The following is a 24,432-nucleotide window of genomic DNA, read 5'->3' as shown; positions in this document are numbered from 1 at the left end:
ACGACAGTGTTAGCATCATTAGTATGGGTAGGAATTGCTTCCACCCATTTAGAAACATAATCTACAGCTAAGAGTATATAAAGGTAACCATTAGAGTTTGGAAATGGACCCATGAAGTCAATGCCCCAAACATAAAAAATTTCACAGAAAAGCATAATCTGTTGAGGCATTTCATCCCTCTTGGATATATTACCAAACCTTTGGCATGGGGAACAAGATTTACAAAATTCAGCAGCATCTTTAAAAAGAGTAGGCCACCAGAATCCATAGTCTAAGATTTTTCTAGTTGTTCTTTGAGGGCCAAAATGTCCTCCACTCTCAGAAGAGTGGCAGGCCTCTAAAATGAACTGGAATTCTGTTTGAGGCACACACTTTCTAATTACCTAGTCAGCACCACACCTCCATAAATATGGGTCATCCCATATATAATATTTAGACTCACTTTTCAGCTTGTCCTCTTGATGTTTAGTAAAATTGGGAGGGAAAGTATGGCTAACTAGATAATTAGCTACAGGTGCATACCAAGGAACTACTTCAGATACTGCTTGCAAGCTATCAAATGGAAAAGCATCATTTATAGGAATGGAGTCATCCTTAATGTGCTCAAGGCGACTCAAGTGGTCTGCCACTAAATTCTGGTAACTACTCCTATCCTTAATTTCTAAATCAAATTCTTGCAGCAGCAGTATCCAACGTATCAACCTTGGTTTGGACTCCTTTTTAGCTAATAAATATTTTAGAGCTGCATGGTCTGAGTACACTACTACCTTAGTACCAAGTAAATAGTCTCAGAATTTATCCAGAGCAAAAACAATAGCAAGAAGCCCTTTTTTAGTAGTAGTGTAACTAGACTGAGCAGCATATAAGGTCTTAGATGCATATGCAATTACGAAAGGATCCTTACCTTCGTGCTGAGCCAACGCCGCTCCTACTGCATGGTTGGAGGCATCACACATAATTTCAAATTGCTGGCTCTAGTCTGGTCCTCTCACAATCGGAGCTTGAGTCAGGGCAATCTTCAGTTTATCAACTGCTTTCATGCAGTCCTCACTGAACTCGATCTCAATATCTTTCTGTAGTAGTCTGGATAAAGGTAATGCTACCTTACTGAAGTCCTCAATGAATCTCCTGTAAAAACCTGCATGGCCTAGGAACGAACGGACTTACCTCACGGAGGAGGGGTAAGGTAAACTAAAAATGACATCTGATGAGCGAATAATTTATACCCTTTTTGGCATTGTTTTTACATAGTTTTTATTATGATTTAGTTAATTTTTATTAGTTTTTATGCAAAAATCACATTTCTGGACTTTACTATGATTTTTTGTGTATTTCTATGATTTCAGGTATTTTCTGGTTGAAATTGAGGGACCTGAGCAAAAATCTGATTCAGAGGCTGAAAAAGGACTGCAGATGCTATTGGATTCTGACCCTCCTGCACTCGAAATGGATTTTCTGGAGCTACAGAAGCATATTTGGCGCGCTCTCAAGTGACTTTCCAGCAATATATAATAGTCCATACTTTGCTCGAGATTTGATGGCCCAAAATGGCGTTCAAAGTCTGCCTAAAAATTCTGGCGTAAAACGCCCAAACTAGCACCAGAATTGGAGTTAAATGCCCAAACTGGCACCAAAGCTGGCGTTTAACTCCAGGAACAGCCTATGCACGTGTAAAGCTCAATGCTCAGCCCAAGCACACACCAAGTGGGCCTCGGAAGTGGATTTCTGCACTATCTGCACTTAGTTACTCATTTTTTGTAAACCCTAGTTACTAGTTTAGTATAAAAATTACTTTTAGAGATTTATTTTACGTCTTCTTTTCAGTATTTTGTTAATTCTAAGCTATCAGAGACCATTGTACACATTTGGAGGCTGGCCTCATGGTGATGCCTAGACCTTTCACTTATGTATTTTCTACGGTGGAGTTTCTACACCCCATAGGTTAAGGTGTGGAGCTCTGCTGTTCTTCATGAATTAATGCAATTACTACTATTTTTCTATTCAATTCACGCCTATTTCTTCTCCAAGTTATACTCTCGTTCTTAATTCAATTAAGTCAGAATGAAGGGGTGACCCGTGACAATCACCCAATCTTCGTTACTCGCTTAGCCAAGGTCGCGTGCCTGACAACCACAAAGCGATCTACATGATGTTCAACGGAGTTATTGGACGACAGCTGGAGTATATTCTCTTGGGTTTCTAATCTAAGATTAGAACCTTCGTGGTATAGGCTAGAACCATTGGAAGCATTCCTGGGATCCAGAAAGTCTAAACCTTGTCTATGGTATTCCGAGTAGGATCCGGGATCCGGAAAGTCTAAACTTTGTCTATGGTATTCCGATTAGGATTTAGGAAGGGATGACTGTAAAGAGCTTCAAACCTGCGAATGTGGGGCGCAAGTGACAGTGCGCAAAAGGACAATGGTCCTATTCCAACGCTAGCGGGAACCCACAGATGATTAGCCGTGCAGTGACAGTGCATATGGATTTGTTTTCATCCGAGAGGATCATACAGCTTGCCATGGAAGGAGGTAACGCATGATTGGAAGAAGGCAATAGGAAAGCAGAGGTTCAGAAGCAACAAAGCCTCTCCAGACGCTTATCGAAATTCCCACCAATGAATTACATAAGTATTTCTATCTTATTTTATATTTTATTTATATTTTAATTATCAAAATCTCATAAAAAGTTTAATCCGCCTGACTAAGATTTACAAGATGACCATAGCTTGCTTCAAGCCGACAATCTCCGTGGGATCGACCCTTACTCACGTAAGGTTTATTACTTGGACGACCCAGTGTACTTGCTGGTTAGTTGTGCGGAGTTGTGAAGAATAATTGAGATTACAATCGTGCGTACCAAGATGTTGGCGCAGTTGAGATCACAATTTCGTGCACCAAGTTTTTGGCGACGTTGCCGTGGATTGTTCGATTTTGGACAACTGACGGTTCATCTTGTTGCTCAGATTAGGTATTTTTATTTTATGTTTAAAGCTTTTTATTTTAATTTTTGAAAAAAAAATAAATAAATAAAATAATTTTTTTCTGAAGAACAAAATAAAATATCTTTAGTTTTCTAAAAACTCTTAAGAATTTTTAAGAATGAATTCTAGAGTTTCAGATCATGCTTTTATCATCACAGGAGCTAGTTGATTCCCATCAATTTGGCTGTTGTATGTAATGTCCTGCTGAAGCTTGGCTAGCCATGTCTAATCTTTTTAGACTGAAGCTTTAGACTAACATTGCATGATTCCTGGAATCCGTATTAAAAATTTTGAAATTTTTATTTTCTTTTCCTAATTAATTTTTGAAAAATACAAAAACAATTTAAAAAAATCATAAAAACCAAAAGTATTTTGTGTTTCTTGTTTGAGTCTAGTGTCAATTTTTAGGTTTGGTGTCAATTGCATCTTTTTAATTGTTCTTTAAATTTTCAAAAGTTCATGCATTGAGTTTTGTTCTTCATAATCTTCAAATTGTTCTTAATGATTTTCTTTGTTTGATCTTTACATTTTCTTGTTTTGTGTCTTTTCTTGTTTTTCATATGCATTCTTGAATTATTAGTGTCTAAAGAATAAAAATTTTTAAGTTTGGTGTCTTGCATGTTTTTCTTTTCTTAAAAATTTTCAAAAATGTGTTCTTGATGTTCATCATGATCTTCAAAGTGTTCTTGGTGTTCATCTTGACATTCAAAGTGTTCTTGCATGCATTTTTATTTTGATCTTAAATTTTCATGTTTTGTGTCATTTTTGTGTTTTTCTCTTTCTTCATTAAAAATTAAAAAATAAAAAATATCTTTCCCTTATTCTTCTCATAAATTTCGAAAATTTTGAATTGATTTAGTCAAAAAGTTTTGAAATTTAGTTGTCTCTTATTAGTCAAGTCAAAATTTTCAAGTTAAAAATTCTATCTTTTTCAAATCCTTTTCAAAAATCAAATCTTTTTCATTTTTTTTATATTTTCAAAAACTTTAAAAATTTGATTTTCAAAATCTTTTTCTTATTTTTATTTCATATTTTCGAATTTATTACTAGCATTTAATGTTTTGATTCAAAAATTTCAAGTTGTTACTTGCCTCTTAAGAAAGGATCAATCTTTAAATTCTAAAATCATATCTTTTTAGTTTCTTATTAGTCAAGTAATCAACTTTAATTTCAAAAATCAAATCTTTTTAATTTCTTTTTCAAATCTTTTTCAAAATAAATTTCAATCATATCTTTTTCAAAATCAATTTCAAAATCTTCTCTAACTTCTTATCTTTTCAAAATTGATTTTCAAATCTTTTTCAATTAATCACTTGTCTTTTTGTTTGTTTTACTATTTCTTATCATTTTCAAAACCACCTAACTATTTTTGTCTCTCTCTTATTTTTGAAAATCACTAACCTCTTTTTCAAAATTACTCTTCATTAACTAATTGTTTAAAATTTCAATTTAATTTTATTTTCCTTCTTAATTTCGAATTCTAACTAATATTTAAAATAAAAATAAAAATATTTTTATTTTATTTTAATTAATTTTCGAAAACCCTCTCTCTCATCTCTTTCTATTTATTTATTTATTCACTAACACTTCTCTTCTTCTTAAAAATTCGAACCCTCCCTCCCTCTCTGTGTTCGAATTTTTCTCTTCTCAGTCTTTTACTCTTCTCTTCTTCTACTCACATAAAGGAATCTCTATACTGTGACATAGAGGATTCCTATTCTTTTCTGTTCTCTTGTTTTTCATATGAGCAGGAGCAAGGATAAGAACATTCTTGTTGAAGCTGATCTGGAACCTGAAAGGACTCTAAAGAGGAAGCTAAGTGAAGCTAAAGCACAACACTCTGGAGAGGACCTGACAGAATTTTTCGAAAAAGAAGAAGAGATGGCCGAACCCAACAACAATGGTGGAGATGCAAGGAAGATGCTTGGTGACTTTATTGCACCCTCTTCTGACTTCTGTGGAAGAAGCATCTCAATTCCTGCAATTGGAGCAAACAACTTTGAGCTTAAGCCTCAATTAGTTTCTCTAATGCAGCAGAATTGCAAGTTTCATGGACTTCCATTGGAAGATCCTCATCAGTTTTTGGCTGAATTCTTGCAAATCTGTGACACTGTTAAGACCAATGAGGTTAATTCTGATGTTTACAGACTTATGCTTTCCCCTTTGTTGTAAGAGACAGAGCTAGGACATGGTTGGACTCACAGCCTAAAGATAGCCTGAACTCTTGGGAAAAGTTGGTCAATGCTTTCTTGGCCGAATTCTTTCCACCTCAAAAATTGAGCAAGCTTAGAGTGGAAGTCCAAACCATCAGATAGAAGGAAGGTGAATCCCTCTATGAAGCTTGGGAAAGATACAAGCAATTGATCAGGAGATGTCCTTCTAGCATGCTTTCAGAATGGAGCATCATATGCATATTCTATGATGGTCTGTCTGAATTGTCCAAGATGTCATTGGACAACTCTGCTCATGGATCTCTTCATCTAAAGAAGATGCCTGAAGAAGCCCAGGAACTCATTGATATAGTTGCAAATAACCAGTTCATATACACTTCTGAAAGGAATCCTATGAATAATGGGACAACTCAGACGAAAAGAGTTCTGGAGATTGATACTCTGAATGCCATATTAGCTCAGAACAAAATATTGACTCAGCAAGTCAATATGATTTCTCAGCTGTCTGGAATGCAAGCTGCATCAGGCAGTACTAAGGAAGCTTCCTCTGAAGAAGAAGCCTATGACCCTGAGAATCTTGCAATGGAAGAGGTGAATTATATGGGAGAATCCTCTGAAAACACCTATAATCCTTCATGGAGGAATCATCATAATCTCTCATGGAAGGATCAAGAGAAGCCTAATCAAGGCTTCAATAATAATAATAATGGTGGGAGAACACAGTTTGGCAATAGCAAACCTTTCCCATCTTCTTCTCAGCAATAGATAGAGAATTCTAAGCAGAGCCTCTTTGATTTAGCAACCATAATCTCTGATCTAAGTAAGACCACTCAAAGTTTTATGACTGAAACAAGGTCCTCCATTAGAAATTTGGATGCACAAGTGGGTCAGCTGAGTAAGAAAGTTACTAAACTCCCTTCTAGTACTCTCCCAAGCAATATAGAAGAGAACCTAAAAAGAGAGTGCAAGGCCATAACCATAACTAACATGGCCAAACCTAGAGAGAAAGAAAAGGCAGTGATTTCCAATGAGGAAGACCTCAATAGACGCCCACTGGCCTCCAAGGAGTTCCCTAATGAGGAACCAAAGGAATTTGAGGCTCATATAGAGACCATAGAGATTCCACTGAACTTACTGTTGCCATTCATGAGCTCTGATGAGTATTCATCCTCTGAAGAGGATGAAGACATTGTTGAAGAGCAAGTTGCTTAGTATCTAGGAGCAATCATGAAGCTGAATGCCAAGTTAATTGGCAAGGAGATTTGGGAGGATGAACCCTCATTTCTCCTCAATGAACTGAATGATTTGGTTCAACTGAAATTACCTCAGAAGAAACAGGATCCTGGAAAGTTCTTAATACCTTGTACCATAGGCACCATGACCATTGAGAAGGCTCTATGTGACCTTGGTTCAAGTATAAATCTCATGCCCCTCTCTGTAATAGAGAAACTATGGATCTTTGAGGTACAAGCTGCAAGAATCTCACTAGAGATGGCAGACAATTCAAGGAAACAGGCTTATGGACTTGTAGAGGATGTCTTAGTGAAGGTTGAAGGCTATTACATCCCTGCTGACTTCATAATCCTAGACATTGGGAAGGATGAGGATGAATCCATCGTCCTAGGAAGACCCTTCCTAGCCACAGCAAGAGCTGTGATTGATGTGGACAGAGGAGAGCTAGTCCTTCAATTGAATGATGACTACCTTCTGTTCAAGGCTCAAGGATCTTCTTTTGTAACCATGGAGAGGAAGCATGAAAAGCTTTTCTCAATACAGAGTCAAACAGAGCTCCCACACTCAACTTCTAAGTTTGGTGTTGGGAGGCCACCACTAAGCTCTGAATCTCTGTGAGGCTCTCTAAGAGCTCACTGTCAAGCTATTGACATTAAAGAAGCGCTTGTTGGGAGGCAACCCAATTTTATTTAATTATATTTATTTATTTTCCATTGTTATTTTATGTTTTCTTTAGGTTGATGATCATGTGAAGTCACAAAAATAACTGAAAAATCAAAAATAGAATGAAAAATAGCATTAAAAATAGCACACCTTAGAGGACAGACTTACTGGCATTTAAACGCTAGTAAGGATAGCAGAATGAGCGTTTAACGCCCAGCCTGGCAGCATTCTGGGCGTTAAACGCCAGAATAGGCAGCACTCTGGACGTTTAACGCAAGAAAGGGCTATCTGGCACAGGCTGGCGTTAAACGCCAAAAATGGGCATCTGGCTGGCGTTTAACGCCAGAAATGGGCAGCAGAGTGGCGTTTAACGTCAGGAAAGGTAGCAGGACTGGCGTTTAATGCCAAGAAAGGTAGCAGAGCTGGCGTTAAATGCTAGATTTGGCACAGAATGGGTGTTTGAACGCCAGATTGGTGCAGGGACTCAAATTCCTTGACACCTCGGGATCTGTGGACCCCACAGGATCCCCACCTATCCCACTTCTTCTTCTCTCCTCTTCACACCTTTCCATAACACTCTTCCACATACACCCTTGACCAATCACCTCAATACCTCTTCCCCAAATACCATTCACCTATCAAATCTTACCCTCTTCTCCATACTCTCTTCACCACTCAGATCCATCCATTATAAAACCCCACCTACCTCACCATTCAAATTCAAACCATTTCCCTCCTAAACCCACCCACACATGGCCAAACCTTCCCTCTCTCCCTTACCCTATAAATACCCCTCCTTACCACCTTCATTTTCACAAAAGATACACACTTCTCTCCCTCTTGGCCGAATCACATAACCCTCTCCATCTCCTCCATTTCTTCTTCTTCTACTCCCTTCTTTCTTCTTTTACTCGAGGACAAGCAAATCTTCTAAGTTTGGTATGGGAAAAGCTAAAGCTTTTTGTTTTTTACATAACCATTAATGGCACCTAAGGCCGGAGAAACCTCTAGAAAGATGAAAGGGAAGGCAATTGCTTCCACATCCGAGTCATGGGAGATGGAGAGATTCATCCCAAAGGTCCATCAAGACCACTTCTATGAAGTTGTGGCCAAGAAAAAGGTGATCCACGAGGTCCCCTTCAAGCTCAAAAAGAGTGAATATCCAGAGATCTGACATGAAGTTCAAAGAAGAGATTGGGAAATCCTCACCAACCCTATTCAACAAGTCGAGATCTTAATGGTTCAAGAGTTCTATGCCAATATATGGATCACTAAGAACCATGACCAAAGTGTGAACCCGAACCCAAAGAATTGGCTCACAATGGTTCGGGGGAATTACTTGGATTTCAGTCCAGAAAATGTGAGGTTAGCATTCAACTTGCCAATGATGCAAGGAGACCATCACCCTTTCACTAGAAGGGTCAACTTTGATCAAAGGTTGGACCAGGTCCTCTTGGACATTTGTGTGGAAGGCGCTCAATGGAAAAGAGACACAAGAGGCAAGCCGGTTCAACTAAGAAGGCTTGACCTCAAACCCGTGGCTAGGGGATGGTTGGAGTTCATCCAATGCTCAATCATTCCTACTAGCAACCGGTCTGAAGTTACTATAGACCGGGCTATCATGATCCATAGTATCATGATTGGAGAGGAAGTAGAAGTTCATGAGATCATATCCCTAGAACTCTACAAGGTGGCGGACAAGTCCTCTACTTTGGAAAGGTTAGCCTTTCCTCATCTCATTTGTCACCTCTGCAATTCAGCTGGAATTGTCATAGAGGTAGACACCCTCATTGAAGAGGACAAGCCCATTACTAAGAAAAGGACGGAGCAAACAAGAGAGCCCACTCATAGACCTCAACAAGAGCATGAGGAAGTTCCTCATCATGAAATCCCTGAGATGCCTCAAGGGATGCATTTTCCTTCACAAAACTATTGGGAGCAAATCAACACCTCCCTAGAAAAATTAAGTTCCAACATGGGACAACTATGGGTGGAGCACCAAGAGCATTCCATCCTCCTCCATGAAATTAGAAGAGACCAAAGAGCCATGAGGGAGGAGCAACAAAGGCAAGGAAGAGACATTGAGGAGCTCAAGCACTCCATAAGATCTTCAAGAGGAAGAACTAGCCGCCATCACTAAGGTGGACCCGTTCTTTAATTTCCTTGTTCTTTATTTTCTGTTTTTCGTTTATTATGCTTTATGTTTTATTTATGTTTGTGTCTTGTTACATGATCATTAGTGTCTAGTGTCTATGCCTTAAAGCTATGAATGTCCTATGAATCCATCACCTTTCTTAAATGAAAAATGTTTTTAATTACAAAAGAACAAGAAGTACATGATTTTGAATTCTATCTTGAAATTAGTTAATTATTTTGATGTGGTGGCAATACCTCTTGTTTTCTGAATGAATGCTTGAACAGTGCATATTTTTGAATTTGTTGTTTATGAATGTTAAAATTGTTGGCTCTTGAAAGAATAATGAAAAAGGAAAAATGTTATTGATAATTTGAAAAATCATAAAATTGATTCTTGAAGTAAGAAAAAGCAATGAAGAACTAAAGCTTGAGAAAAAAAAGAAAAAAAATAAAAGAAAAAGAAAGAAAAAGAAAAAGCAAGCAGAAAAAGCCAGTAACCCTTTTAACCAAAAGGCAAAGGTAAAAAAAGGATCCAAGGCTTTGAGCATTACTGGATAGGAGGGCCCAAGGGAATAAAATCCTGGCCTAAGCGGCTAAACCAAGCTATCCCTAACCATGTGTTTGTGGCGTGAAGGTGTCAAGTGAAAAGCTTGAGACTGAGCGGTTATGGTCGTGGTCCAAAGCAAAAAGAGTGTGCTTAATAGCTCTGGACACCTCTAGCTGGGGACTCTAGCAAAGCTGAGTCACAATCTAAAAAGGTTCACCCAGTTATGTGTCTGTGGCATTTATGTATCCAGTAGTAATACTGGAAAACAAAATGCTTAGGGTCACGGCCAAGACTCAAAAAGTAGCTGTGTTCAAGAATCAACATACTGAACTAGGAGAATCAATAACACTATCTGAAGTCTGAGTTTCTATAGATGCCAATCATTCTGAACTTCAAAGGATAAAGTGAGATGCCAAAACTGTTCAGAAGCAAAAAGGCTACAAGTCCCGCTCATCTAATTGAAGCAAATTTTCATTGATAAGTTTGGAATTTATTCTATATTCCCTTCTTTTTATCCTATTTTGTTTTCAGTTGCTTGGGGACAAGTAACAATTTAAGTTTGGTGTTGTGATGAGCGGGTAATTTATACCCTTTTTGGCATTGTTTTTACATAGTTTTTAGTATGATTTAGTTAATTTTTATTATTTTTTATTAGTTTTTATGCAAAAATCACATTTCTAGACTTTATTATGAGTTTGTGTGTTTTTCTATGATTTCAGATATTTTCTGGCTAAAATTGAGGGACCTGAGCAAAAATCTGATTCAGAGGCTGGAAAACGACTGCAGATGCTGTTGGATTCTGACCCTCCTGCACTCGAAGTGGATTTTCTGGAGCTACAGATGCCCAATTGGTGCGCTCTGAATTGCGTTGGAAGGTAGACATCCTGGGCTTTCCATCAATATATAATAGTCCATACTTTGCCCAAGATTTGATGGCCCAAACTGGCGTTCAAATTCTGCCTAAAAATTCTGGCGTAAAACGCCCAAACTGGCACCAGAATTGGAGTTAAACGCCCAAACTGGCACCATAGCTGGTGTTTAACTCCAGGAATAGCCTATGCACGTGTAAAGCTCAATGCTCAGCTCAAGCACACACCAAGTGGGCCCCAGAAGTAGATTTCTACACTTAGTTACTCATTTTCTGTAAACCCTAGTTACTAGTTTAGTATAAAAATTACTTTTAGAGATTTATTTTACGTCTTCTGTTCAGTCTTTTGTTAATTCTATGCTATCAGAGACCATTGTACACGTTTGGAGGCTGGCCTCACGGCCATGCCTAGACCTTTCACTTATGTATTTTTTACGGTGGAGTTTCTACACCCCATAGATTAAGGTGTGGAGCTCTGCTGTTCTTCATGAATTAATGCAATTACTACTGTTTTTCTATTCAATTCACGCCTACTTCTTCTCCAAGATATACTCTCGTTCTTAATTTAGTTAAGTTAGAATGAAGGAGTGACCCATGAGAATCACCCAATCTTCGTTACCCTCTTAGCCAAGGTCGCGTGCTTGGCAACCACAAAGCGATCTACATGATGTTTAACGTAGTCATTGGACGACAGCTGGAGTATATTCTGTTGGGTTTCTAATCTAAGATTAGAACCTTCATGGTATAGGCTAGAACCATTGGCAGCATTCTTGGGATCCAGAAGTCTAAACCTTGTCTGTGGTATTCCAAGTAGGATCTGGGATTCGGAAAGTCTAAACCTTATCTGTGGTATTCCGAGTAGGATCTGGGAAGGGATGACTGTAAAAAGCTTCAAACCTGCGAATGTGGGGCATAAGTGACAGTGCGCAAAAGGACAATGGTCCTATTCCGACGTTAGCGGGAACCGACAGATGATTAGCCATGCGGTGACAGCGCATATGGATTTGTTTTCATCCGAGAGGATCATACAGCTTGCCATGGAAGGAGGTAACGCATGATTGGAAGAAGGCAATAGGAAAGCAGAGGATCAGAAGCAACAAAGCATCTCCAGATGCTTATTTGAAATTCCCACCAATGAATTACATAAGTATTTCTATCTTAATTTATATTTCATTTATATTTTAATTATCAAAACCTCATAACCAGTTTAATCCGCCTGACTGAGATTTACAAGATGACCATAGCTTGCTTCAAGCTGACAATCTCCGTGGGATCGACCCTTACTCATGTAAGGTTTATTACTTGGACGACCCAGTGCACTTGCTGGTTAGTTGTGCGGGTTGTGAAGAATAATTGAGATTACAATCGTGCGTACCAAGATGTTGGCAAAGTTGAAATCACAATTTTGTGTACCAACATCCACCTTTGCTGGATCTACTGAAATACCAGTTTTAGAGAAAACATGTCCTAGAACAATCCCTTGTTTTACCATAAAATGACATTTTTCAAAATTCAATACAAGGTTTGAACTAACACATCTGTCTAATACTCTAGCTAAACTATCCAAGCAAAGGTCAAATGAATCACCATATACGCTAAAATCATCCATAAATACTTCCATACAGTTCTCAATAAGATCTGAAAAGATACTTATCATGCATCTTTGGAAAGTAGCAGGTGCATTACATTAGCCAAAAGGCATCCTTTTGTATGCATACGTTCCAAAGGGGCATGTAAAAGTAGTCTTCTCCTGATCTTCAGAAGCTATATAAATTTGAAAATAGCCTGTATAACCATCTAAAAAGCAATAGTGGGATTTACCTGACAGGCGATCGAGCATCTGATCAATAAATGGTAAGGGATAATGGTCCTTGCGAGTAGCTTGGTTGAGACGCCTATAGTTAATGCAAACCCTCCATGAATTCTGCACTCTAGTTGTCAGGAGCTCTCCATGCTCATTCTTTATTGTTGTGACTCCAGACTTCTTGGGCACCACTTGTACTGGACTGACCCATTCACTGTCTGAGATGGGGTAAATGATATCTGCTTCAAGTAGCCTGGTTACTTCTTTCTTGACAACTTCTAAGATGGTGGGATTCAATCTTCTTTGGGGTTGACGGATAGGTTTTGATTCCTGTTCTAAATATATTCTGTGCTCACAAAATTGAGGGCTGATGCCTACTATATCCGCCAAGCTCCACCCAATTACTTTCTTGTGCTTTTTCAGCACGCTAAGCAGTTGCTCCTCCGGTTGAGAAGTGAGTTACCATGCAATGATAACTGGAAACTTCTGATTATCCTCAAGGTAAGCATACTTAAAGTGTGGAGGAAGGGGCTTCAATTCCAATTTCTGCTCATGGCTAGGTTCTGGATCATCCGGGGCTAGTGGTAATGGTAAGGTGTCTTCCTTATGTTCAGAGGGTGTCCCCACACTTGGACCTTGCTCCATGTGCTTCTCTTCTAATTCTTCTTGGTGAAGTTGAGCTACAGTTTCATCAATGATGTTGCACTGGAAGATAGAATGATCTTTCGGAGGGTGCTTCGTAGCTTCATTTAAACTGAAACTTACTGTTCTGCCATTTATCTCAAAGGAGTAAGTTCCTGAGAATGCATCCAGCTTGAACTTCGAGGTTTTCAGGAATGGTCTTCCAAGCAGGATTGATGATGGTCTTCCTGAGTCATTAGGGGGCATTTCCAGGATATAGAAGTCAATAGGAAATGTGAGCCCCTTAATGCTCACTAATACATCTTCAGCAATGCCAACTACTGTAATAATGCTTTTGTCTGCTAACACAAAATGAGCTGCCGACCATTTTAAGGAAGGGATCATATATAGACAATGGCATTATACTAACACACGCTCCTAAGTCACACATGCAATCAGAAAATATTACACCTCCAATGGTACAGTTAACCATGCATGGACCTAGATCACTACATTTTTCAGGTATACCTCCCATTAAAGCAGATATAGAACTACCTAAAAGAATAGTTTCTAACTCATTAATTTTATCTTTATGTATGCATAAATCTTTCAGAAACTTTGCATATTTAGGTACTTGCTAAATAACATAAAAAAGGGGAACAATTACCTCAACCTTCTTGAAAATTTCTACCGTTTTGTGATCAAGTTCCATCTGCTTTCTGGACTTCCTTGCAACATGCAAAAATGGGATAGGAATGGCACCACTTGCAGCTTCTGCATCCTTTGGTGCTCCATTCCTTTACTGAGTTACTTCTTCTTCAACAATGTCTTGTGCTTCCTCTTTCTCTTCAGCATCTTCCACTTCTATCACATCCTCAGTTGAGGCGTGTACTTGTGGGATTGGCTCCTCTTGATTCCTCTCTTGCAGCGTGGTTCCGGACCTCAAAGTGATGGCATTGATGCCACCCTTGGGGTTAGGTAAGGGTTGAGAAGGGATTCTACTGGAGCTTAAAGGTTCGTTAGTAGAAGTAGGTAATGAATCTATCCAGGAAGCGAGAGCTTGTAAAGTGGCATTCAGACCATTTAGAGTAGAGTTCAGTGTAGTTTGCATGTCTTGTTGTCCTTGTGCAAGAGAATGAAGCATCTCGTCATTTGGTGAGGAAGTGGGATAAGTGATCTGTGGTACTTGTTGTTGGTTTTTCTGGGGTCCTTGTGATTGCCTTAGGTGAGGAGCTCTGTAAGGTTGGTTCTGATTCTGCTGTCTGTTGTTGTTATTCCACCTTTGGTTTCCATTGTTGTCTCTGCCTTCTCTGTTATAGTTATCCCTTCAGCCATGGTTGGTATTATCCCTCCAACCTTGGTTAGAGTTGTCCTGCCATCCTTGGTTATAGTTCCCACCTTAGTTGTAGTTGCCGCCTTGTTGATTGTATCCTTGCTTTGGGCGGTCATAGAAGTTATGAGTAGCTGCCACAGTATTGTCTTCTTGTTGGAGCTGCGGGCATTCATCAATATAATGACTATAATCAGCACATATTCCGCATATTCTTTGGGGAACTAACTGTTGGCTTTGCTGTGGTGGAGAAGGCTGAGCTTCTTGTTGTTGATTCAACTGTAATTGCTTCAATAGGTTGGTCATTTCACATATACTTTGTGTAAGAGCAGAAGTCTCAGTGCTAGAGGAAACTTTTGCAACAGCTTTTGAGTGGCAATTCCTGTGCCTGTGATTCTTGGTGGACTCAGCTAAGTCACTGATTAGTTGCCATGCTTCATCTGCGGTCTTATACTTCTTCAGAGAACCATTACTAGCACCATCTAATGTAGTTTTATCCCAAGGCTTCTTGCCTTGAGTGAAATAGCTGATCAATACTAGCCTGTCAATCATGTGGTGGGAGATCTCTTTCCTCAGTCTGTCTGTAACTTCAGTTGGAAAGTATTTTTCCAGAAATTTTCTCCTGAGCGTATCTCAGTTAGTAATAGTCGCTTCAGGTTGGGAGTAGTACCACTCCCTCGCCTTTCCCTCAAGAGAAAATAGGAAGGCAGTTAACAGAATAGAAGTTTCATTTGCACCCTGACGCCTAACAGTAGAACAGGCTGTCTGAAAATCCCTGAGGTGCTTGATGGGCTCCTGAGCAGGTAAGCCATGAAACTTGGGCATTAAGTTGATTAGTGTAGTTTTTAGTTCAAAATCTACAGCCGGAGTTGGATGATGCACTTGATACGGCTGCATTGTAAAATCTGGGTGATGACTTGCATCATCTACCCTTCTTTCTTGCATAAAGAAGACAATAAAAGAGCATAAATCTCATTTGATCAGTACAATTCATGCATTATTTGATGAATATGATGGTACACTACTTTGAGATGAGTTGTGGTGAATTTCGGGTGAAAAAGGCCTAAAAAATGGGTAGAAGACAAACAAGAAGCTGGGCGTGTGAAACTGGCGTGCCACTTGCGAGCAAATGCCACAAAAATGCACTGGCGTGGCACGCCATGAGCTATGCATGGCACGCCAGTACTAAATTCCAGAGGGGAAGTCCAAGCATGCATGTGGGCATGGCACGCCAGGGACTGGGCGTGGCACGCTAGTACAAAGTTCTAGAGAGCAACAATGGAGGACACAAAAGGAACGTGGAACACCAGGTTAGGCGTGGCATGCCTAACCCACCAACTACTATGGGCGTGCCACTTGAGCAAAAGGGGCGTGGCACGCCAACTCACCATTCCAAGAAGAACCTCCACTATGGCGTGCCACTTGGTATCGAAGGCATGGCACGCCAGCTCCAAGAAGACACTTGGGCGTGCCACTTAAGAACCCAGGCGTGGCACGCCAAGCTTGAAGAGTTCACAAATCCATGGGCGTGCCACTTGAACAGCATGGGGTGGCACGTTGGTACAATAATCTAGAGAAGGGGTTGAAGGCAATTGAAGACTGGGCATGCCACTTGAAGTCGAAAAAACCCTAAAGTAAGTGGCATGGTGTTGTGGTTCTTAATTAACATAAATTGAAAAAACTTGAATAATAAGCAACTCACATTCAAGTAGATATTGTAGATTATTGATGATAAATCATATAAAGAAAAGAATTGCAAAATAAAATCATCAATAATGCTATTTAATGAATAAGGGAATCAGAAAGAATAAGAATGCTAGCCCATTCATCCATGAATTGGCTTGGTTGAAACCAATTAGTGCAAAACTTGAAGAAGAAGAAGGGGAGAAGAAGAGAAGAGAGGAGGGGGGTTCGGCAAGGGCGGCACGGTGGCGGGGGAACGGCGAGGTGGGGCGGCGTGGTGGTGGCTGGTCGGCGGCGGTGGTTACAGAGGAGAAGGGAGAAGGCTGTGAGGGAGGGGAAAACATGGTGACGCGGGGGGGCTAGGGTTTTGCGTGGGTTGGGTTAAGTGGATTCAAATCCACGCAGATGCGTGGGTCACGCGAATGCATGGTTGAAGCGGAAACACAATGATGCGGACGCGTCATTGACGCAATCGCACGAGTGAGGGATAAAGAAAATGACGCGTACGCGTGGAGCACGCGTATGCGTCGCTCAAAATTGTGCTAAACGCACAATTCCAACGTCGTTTAGGCGCAACTCTCTGTTTCAAATGAGGGGGCAAGAATTTCCACACGACGCGTACGCGTCGCCCACGCTTTCGCGTGGGGTGTGTAAAGTGAAAGTGACGCGTTCGCGTCATTGATGCGAACCCGTGGCCCAAATTGTGCCTAACGCATACCAGCCGCACGATTCCAGTGCAACTTTCTGGGCGTTGGATTGTGACGTCGATTTTGAGTCGACGCCCACGCGTGGGGTGCTTTGTTTTTTTTTATGCAGTATGCAGAATTCTATATGCAATGCTTATGCAGATATTTTGAATAATTCCAGGTAAAATAAAACAGAATAAAATAAAGTTAAAAACAAACAAAACGAAATAAAATTAAAATTTGAAGAAGGAACGATCATACCATGGTGGGTGATGAGTGGATAATTTATACGCTTTTTGGCATTGTTTTTAGTATGTTTTTAGTAGAATCTAGTTACTTTTAGGGATGTTTTCATTAGTTTTTATGTTAAATTTACAATTCTGGACTTTACTATGAGTTTGTGTGTTTTTCTGTGATTTCAGGTATTTTCTGATTGAAATTGAGGGACTTGAGCAAAAATCAGATTCAGAGGTTGAAGAAGGACTGCTGATGCTGTTGGATTCTGACCTCCCTGCACTCAAATTGGATTTTCTGGAGCTACAGAACTCAAAATGGCGCGCTTTTAATTGCGTTGGAAAGTAGATATCCAGGGCTTTCCAGCAATGTATAATAGTCCAAACTTTGCCCAATTTTAGACGACGCAAACTGAAGTTCAACGCCAGCTCTCTCCCCAATTCTGGCGTCCAGCGCCAGAAACAAGCTGCAAAGTGGAGTTCAACGCCCAAACTGGCACAAAAGCTGGCGTTCAACTCCAAGAATGACCCCTACACGTGCAACACTCAAGCTCAGCCCAAGCACACACCAAGTGGGCCCCGGAAGTGGATTTATGCATTAATTACTTACTTCTGTAAACCCTAGTGACTAGTTTATTATAAATAGAACTTTTTATCATTGTATTCACAGTCTTGGTTACTCCAGTTCGCCTCTGGGGCCGAGACCAATGAACTCCATTATCACTTATATATTTTCAATGGTAGAGTTTCTACATTCCATAGATTAAGGTGCGGAGCTCTGCTGTTCCTCAAAGGTTAATGCAAAGTACTACTGTTTTCTATTCAATTCATCTTATTTCGCTTCTAAGATATTCATTCGCACTTCAACCTGAATGTGATGAACGTGACAATCATCATCATTCCCTATGAACGCGTGCCTGACAATCACTTCTGTTCTACATTAGATTGAATGAGTATCTCTTAGATCTCTTAATCGAAATCTTCGTGGTGTAAGCTAGAATGATGGCGGCATTCAAGAGAATCCGGAAAGTCTAAACCTTGTCTGTGGTATTCCAAGTAGGATTCAATGACTGAATGACTGTGACGAGCTTCAAACTCGTGATTGCTGGTGACAGACGCAAAAGGATAGTAAATCCTATTCCAGCATGATCGAGAACCGACAGATGAATAGCCGTGCTGTGACAGGGTGCGTTGACCATTTTCACTGAGAGGATAGGAAGTAACCATTGACAAGGGTGATGCCTCCAGACGATTAGCCATGCCGTGACAGGGCATTTGGATCATTTTCCCGAGAGAAGACCGAAAGTAGCCATTGACAATGGTGATGCATTACATAAAGCCAGCCATGGAAAGGAGTAAGATTGATTGGATGAAGATAGCAGGAAAGCAGAGGTTCAGAGGAACGAAAGCATCTCTATTCGCTTATCTGAAATTCTCACCAATGATTTACATAAGTATTTCTATCACTATTTTATTAATTATTTTCGAAAATCCCATTACTATTTTATATCCGCCTGACTAAGATTTACAAGGTGACCATAGCTTGCTTCATACCAACAATCTCCGTGAGATTCGACCCTTACTCACGTAAGGTATTACTTGGACGACCCAGTGCACTTGCTGGTTAGTTGTGCGAAGTTGTGAACCATGGTATTGGCATCATGTTTTTGGCGCCATTACCAGGGAAAGAAAGAGCGATGAATTTTACATAATCAAAGTGTAATCACAATTTCTGCGCACCAAGTTTTTGGCGCCGTTGCCGGGGATTGTTTGAGTTTGGACAACTGACGGTTCATCCTGTTGCTCAGATTAGGTAATTTTCTTTTTGTTTTGTTTTCAAAAATTTTTCAAAAATCTTTCAAAAAAATTTCTCCTTTGTTTTCAAAAAAAAAAAATTTCAAAAAAAAAATTAAAAATAAAAATAACAAAAATAAAAATGTTTTCAAAAAAAAAATATATTTTTCTTCAGGATTTTTAAGAATAAATTCTAGTGTTTCATAAAGCATGTTGAAGCCTGGCTGGCTGTAAAGCTACGACTGTAGGGCATGTTAGACGTGTCATGTCTGAGTTACATACTAAAGCTTGGCTGGCTATTAAGCCATGCCTGACCCTTTGATTGGAGCTTTAGAGTATAAGATTCCTGGAATTCATATTAAAAATTTTAGAATCCTTATTTTTCTTTTTCAAAATGATTTTCAAAAAAATTAAAAGAAAATACAAAAAAAAATTCATAAAATCAAAAAAATAAAAAATATTTCATGTTTCTTGTTTGAGTCTTGAGTCAAGTTGAAAGTTTGGTGTCAATTGCATCTTTATCTTGCATTTTTTCGAAAAATTCATGCATTCATAGTGTTCTTCATGATCTTCAAGTTGTTCTTGGTAAGTCTTCTTGTTTGATCTTTGCATTTGCATGTTTTGTGTCTTTTCTTGTTTTTCATATGCATTCTTGGATTCTTAGTGTCTAAGCATTAAAGAATTCTAAGTTTGGTGTCTTGCATGTTTTCTTTGCATTAAAATTTTTTCAAAAATATGTTCTTGATGTTCATCATGATCTTCATAGTGTTCTTGGTGTTCATCTTGACATTCATAGCACTCTTGCATGCATTCATTGTTTTGATCTAAAAATTTCATGCATTGCATCATTTTTCTTGTTTTTCTCTCTCATCATAAAAATTCAAAAATCCAAAAAAAATATCTTTCCCTTTTTCTCTCTTAAAATTTCGAAAATTAGATTTGACTTTTTCAAAAATTTTTAAAATCTAGTTGTTTTTATGAGTCAAATCAAATTTTCAATTTAAAAAAATCTTGTCTTTTTCAAAATCTTTTTCAAAAAATCAAATCTTTTTTCAATTTTTTTTAGTTATTTTCGAAAATTTCAAAAATATTTTTCAAAAATCTTTTTCTTAATTTTACATCATATTTTCGAAAATAACAATAACAATTAATGTTTTGATTCAAAAATTTCAAGTTTGTTACTTGTTAAGAAAGATTCAAACTTTAAGTTCTAGAATCATATCTTGTGATTTCTTGTGAATCAAGTCATTAATTATGATTTTAAAAATCAAATCTTTTTCAAAACTAATTTCAATCATAGCTTTTCAAAAATATCTTCCTTATCTCATCTTTTTCAAAATATGATTTCAAAATATCTTTTCTAACTTCTTATCTTCTTATCTTTTCAAAATTGATTTTCAAATTTGTTTCAACTAACTAACTAACTTTTTGTTTGTTTCTTATCTTTTTCAAAACCACCTAACTAACTCTCTCTCTTTCTCTAATTTTCGAAAATATCTCCCTCTTTTTCAAAATTTCTTTTTAATTAAACTAATTATTTTATTTTTTATTTGAATTTTCGAAAAACTACCAACCCTTTTCAAAATTAATTTTCGAAAATTACTAACCCTCTTTCAAAAATTATTTTCGAAAATCCTCTCCCTCTCTCATCTTATTCTATTTATTTATTCATCTACTAATACTTCATCTTACCCAAATTCGAACCCTCTCTTCCATCTGTATTCGAATTTCTTCTTCTTCTTTTCTTCTACTCACACTGGGACCTCTATACTGTGGTAAAAAGGACCCCTATTATTATTATTTTTCTGTTCTCTCTTTTTCATATGAGCAAGAGCAAAGATAAGAATATTCTTGTTGAAGCAGATCCAGAACCTGAAAGGACTCTGAAAAGGAAACTAAGAGAAGCTAAAATACAACAATCTAGAGATAACCTTTCAGAAATTTTCGAACAAGAAGAGGAGATGGCAGCCGAAAATAATAATAATGCAAGGAGAATGCTTGGTGACTTTACTGCACCTAACTCCAATTTACATGGAAGAAGCATCTCCATTCCTGCCATTGGAGCAAACAATTTTGAGCTGAAACCTCAGCTAGTTTCTCTGATGCAGCAGAACTGCAAGTTTCATGGACTTTCATCTGAAGATCCTTTTCAGTTCTTAACTGAATTCTTGCAGATCTGTGATACTGTTAAGACTAATGGAGTAGATCCTGAAGTCTACAGGCTCATGCTTTTCCCATTTGCTGTAAGAGACAGAGCTAGAATCTGGTTAGACTCTCAACCCAAAGACAGCCTGAACTCTTGGGATAAGCTGGTCACGGCTTTCTTAGCCAAGTTCTTTCCTCCTCAAAAGCTGAGCAAGCTTAGAGTGGATGTCCAAACCTTCAAACAAAAAGATGGTGAATCCCTCTATGAAGCTTGGGAAAGATACAAACAGTTGACCAAAAAGTGTCCTTCTGACATGCTTTCAGAATGGACCATCCTGGATATATTCTACGATGGTTTATCTGAGTTATCAAAGATGTCATTGGATACTTCTGCAGGTGGATCCATTCACCTAAATAAAATGCCTGTAGAAGCTCAAGAACTCATTGACATGGTTGCTAATAACCAGTTCATGTACACTTCTGAGAGGAATCCTGTAAGTAATGGGACGCCTATGAAGAAGGGAGTTCTTGAAGTTGATACTCTGAATGCCATATTGGCTCAGAACAAAATATTGACTCAGCAAGTCAATATGATTTCTCAGAGTCTGAATGGAATGCAAGCTGCATCCAACAGTACTCAAGAGGCTTCTTATGCAGAAGAAGCTTATGATCCTGAAAACCCTGCAATAGCAGAGGTGAATTACTTAGGTGAACCTTATGGAAACACCTATAACTCATCATGGATAAATCATCCAAATTTCTCATGGAAGGATCAAAAGCCTCAACAAGGCTTTAATAATGGTAGAAGAAACAGGTTTAGCAATAGCAAGCCTTTTCCATCATCCACTCAGCAACAGACATAGAATTCTGAGCAGAATCCATCTAGCTTAGCAAACTTAGTCTCTGATCTATCTAAGGCCACTGTGAGTTTCATGAATGAAACAAGGTCTTCCATTAGAAATTTGGAAGCACAAGTGGGCCAGCTGAGTAAAAGGATCACTGAAATCCCTCCTAGTACTCTCCCAAGCAATACAGAAGAGAATCCAAAAGGAGAGTGCAAGGCCATTGACATATGCACCATGGCCGAACCTGTAAGGGAAGGAGAGGACGTGAATCCCAAGGGGGAAGACCTCCTGGGACGTCCAGTGATCAATAAGGAGCTTCCCTCTGAGGAACCAAAGGACTCTGAGGCTCATCTAGAGACCATAGAGATTCCATTAAACCTCCTTATGCCATTCATGAGCTCTGATGAGTATTCCTCTTCTGAAGAGAATGAGGATGTTACTGAAGAGCAAGCTGCCAAGTTTCTTGGTGCAATCATGAAGCTGAATGCCAAATTATTTGGTATTGAAACTTGGGAAGATGAACCTCCCTTGTTCATCAATGAACTAAGTGATCTGGATCAACTGACATTGCCTCAGAAGAGACAGGATCCTGGAAAGTTCATAATACCTTGTACCATAGGCACCATGATCTTTAAGGCTCTGTGTGACCTTGGTTCAGGAATAAACCTCATTCCCCTCTCTGTAATAGAGAAACTGGGAATCTATGGGGTACAAGCTGCTAAAATCTCATTAGAGATGGCAGACAATTCAAGAAAACAGGCTTATGGACAAGTAGAGGACGTGTTAGTAAAGGTTGAAGGCCTTTACATCCCTGCTGATTTCATAGTCCTGGATACTGGAAAGGAAGAGGATGAATCCATCATCCTAGGAAGACCTTTCCTAGCCACAGCAAGAGCTGTGATTGATGTGGACAGAGGAGAATTGATCCTTCAATTAAATAAAGACAACCTTGTGTTTACAACTCAAGGATCTCTCTCTGCATCCATGGAGAGGAAGCATAAAGAGCTTCTCTCAAAGCAGAGTCAAACAAAGCCCCCACAGTCAAACTCTAAGTTTGGTGTTGGGAGGCCACAACCAAACTCTAAGTTTGGTGTTGAACTCCCATATCTAAACTCTAAGTTTGGTGTTGGGGAGTCTTAACAAAGCTCTGCACATCTGTGAGGCTCCATGAGAGCCCACTGTCAAGCTATTGACATTAAAGAAGCGCTTGTTGGGAGGCAACCCAATTTTTATCTAACTATATTTTTCTTGGTTATATGTCTTTATAGGTTCATGATCATGTGGAGTCACAAAATAAATATAAAAATTGAAAACGGAATCAAAAACAGCAGAAGAAAAATCACACCCTGGAGGAAGCATCTGCCTGGCGTTCAACGCCAGAACAGAGCATGGTTCTGGCGTTCAACGCCAGAAATGGGCAGTATCTGGGCGTTGAACGCCCAAAATGGGCATCATCTGGGCGCTGAACGCCAGAATTGCACCCTGGAAAGGAGCTGACGCTGAACGCCCAGAACAAGCATGGTTCTGGCGTTCAACGCCAGAAATGGGCAACAAATAGGCGTTGAACGCCCAAAATGGGCACCAACCTAGCGCTGAACGCCCAGAGTTGTGTGCAAAGGCATTTTGCATGCCTAATGGGTGCAGGGATGTAAATCCTTGATACCTCAGGATCTGTGGACACCACAGGATCATCTCAGGATCTGTGAATCTCACAGGATCCCCACCCACCTCACCCTCTCTCTCTCCATTCATGGTCATCCCTTCTGTTTTCTATTCACCACTCACATCCATACACATATCCCTCCATCTCCTCCATATCTTCTTCTTCTTCTTCTATTCTTTCTTCTTTTGCTCAAGGGCGAGCAACATTCTAAGTTTGGTGTGGTAAAAGCATAAGCTTTTTGTTTTTCATTACCATTAATGGCACCTAAGACCGGAGAAACCTCTAGAAAAGGGGAAGGAAAGACAAAGGCTTCCACCTCCGAGTCATGGGAGATGGAAAGATTCATCTCAAGGGTCTATAGCTCAGTGGTAGAACATGTGGCTGCAAATTAAGAGATCCCTGAGATACCTCAGGGGATGCACTTCCCTCCACATAAATATTGGGAGCAAATCAACACCTCCCTAGGAGAATTAAGTTCCAACATGGGACAATTAAGGGTGGAACATCAAGAGCACTCCATCATCCTTCATGAAATTAGAGAAGATCAAAAAGCAATGAGGGAGGAGCAACAAAGACAAGGAAGAGACATAGAAGAGCTCAAGGACATCATTGGTTCCTCAAGAAGGAAACGTCACCATCACTAAGGTGGATTCATTCCTTGTTCTTATTTCTTCTGTTTTTCGTTTTCTATGTTATGTGCTTATCTATGTTTGTGTCTTATTACATGATCATTAGTAGTTAGTAACTATGTCTTAAAGTTATGAATGTCCTATGAATCCATCACCTCTCTTAAATGAAAAATGTTTTAATTCAAAAGAACAAGAAGTACATGAGTTTCGAATTTATCCTTGAACTTAGTTTAATTATATTGATGTGGTGACAATGCTTCTTGTTTTCTGAATGAATGCTTGAACAGTGCATATGTCTTTTGAAGTTGTTGTTCATGAATGTTAAATATGTTGGCTCTTGAAAGAATGATGACAAGGAGACATGTTATTTGATAATCTGAAAAATCATAAAAATGATTC

General features: G+C 39.1%; 1 non-coding gene across 1 annotated transcript; it reads right to left on the bottom strand.

The window, feature by feature from the left end:
* Window positions 1-21,108: 21,108 nt before the first annotated feature.
* LOC112760757 (small nucleolar RNA R71) lies at window positions 21,109-21,216 on the bottom strand. Its single transcript, XR_003181181.1, has one exon. It is a non-coding gene; the product is annotated as a small nucleolar RNA R71 (small nucleolar RNA).
* Between the last annotated feature and the right edge of the window lie 3,216 nt (window positions 21,217-24,432).

This window comes from Arachis hypogaea, chromosome 16 (assembly GCF_003086295.3).
Source record: "Arachis hypogaea cultivar Tifrunner chromosome 16, arahy.Tifrunner.gnm2.J5K5, whole genome shotgun sequence".
Lineage (NCBI taxonomy): Eukaryota > Viridiplantae > Streptophyta > Magnoliopsida > Fabales > Fabaceae > Arachis > Arachis hypogaea.
This window is presented reverse-complemented; position numbering and strand designations above follow the sequence as displayed.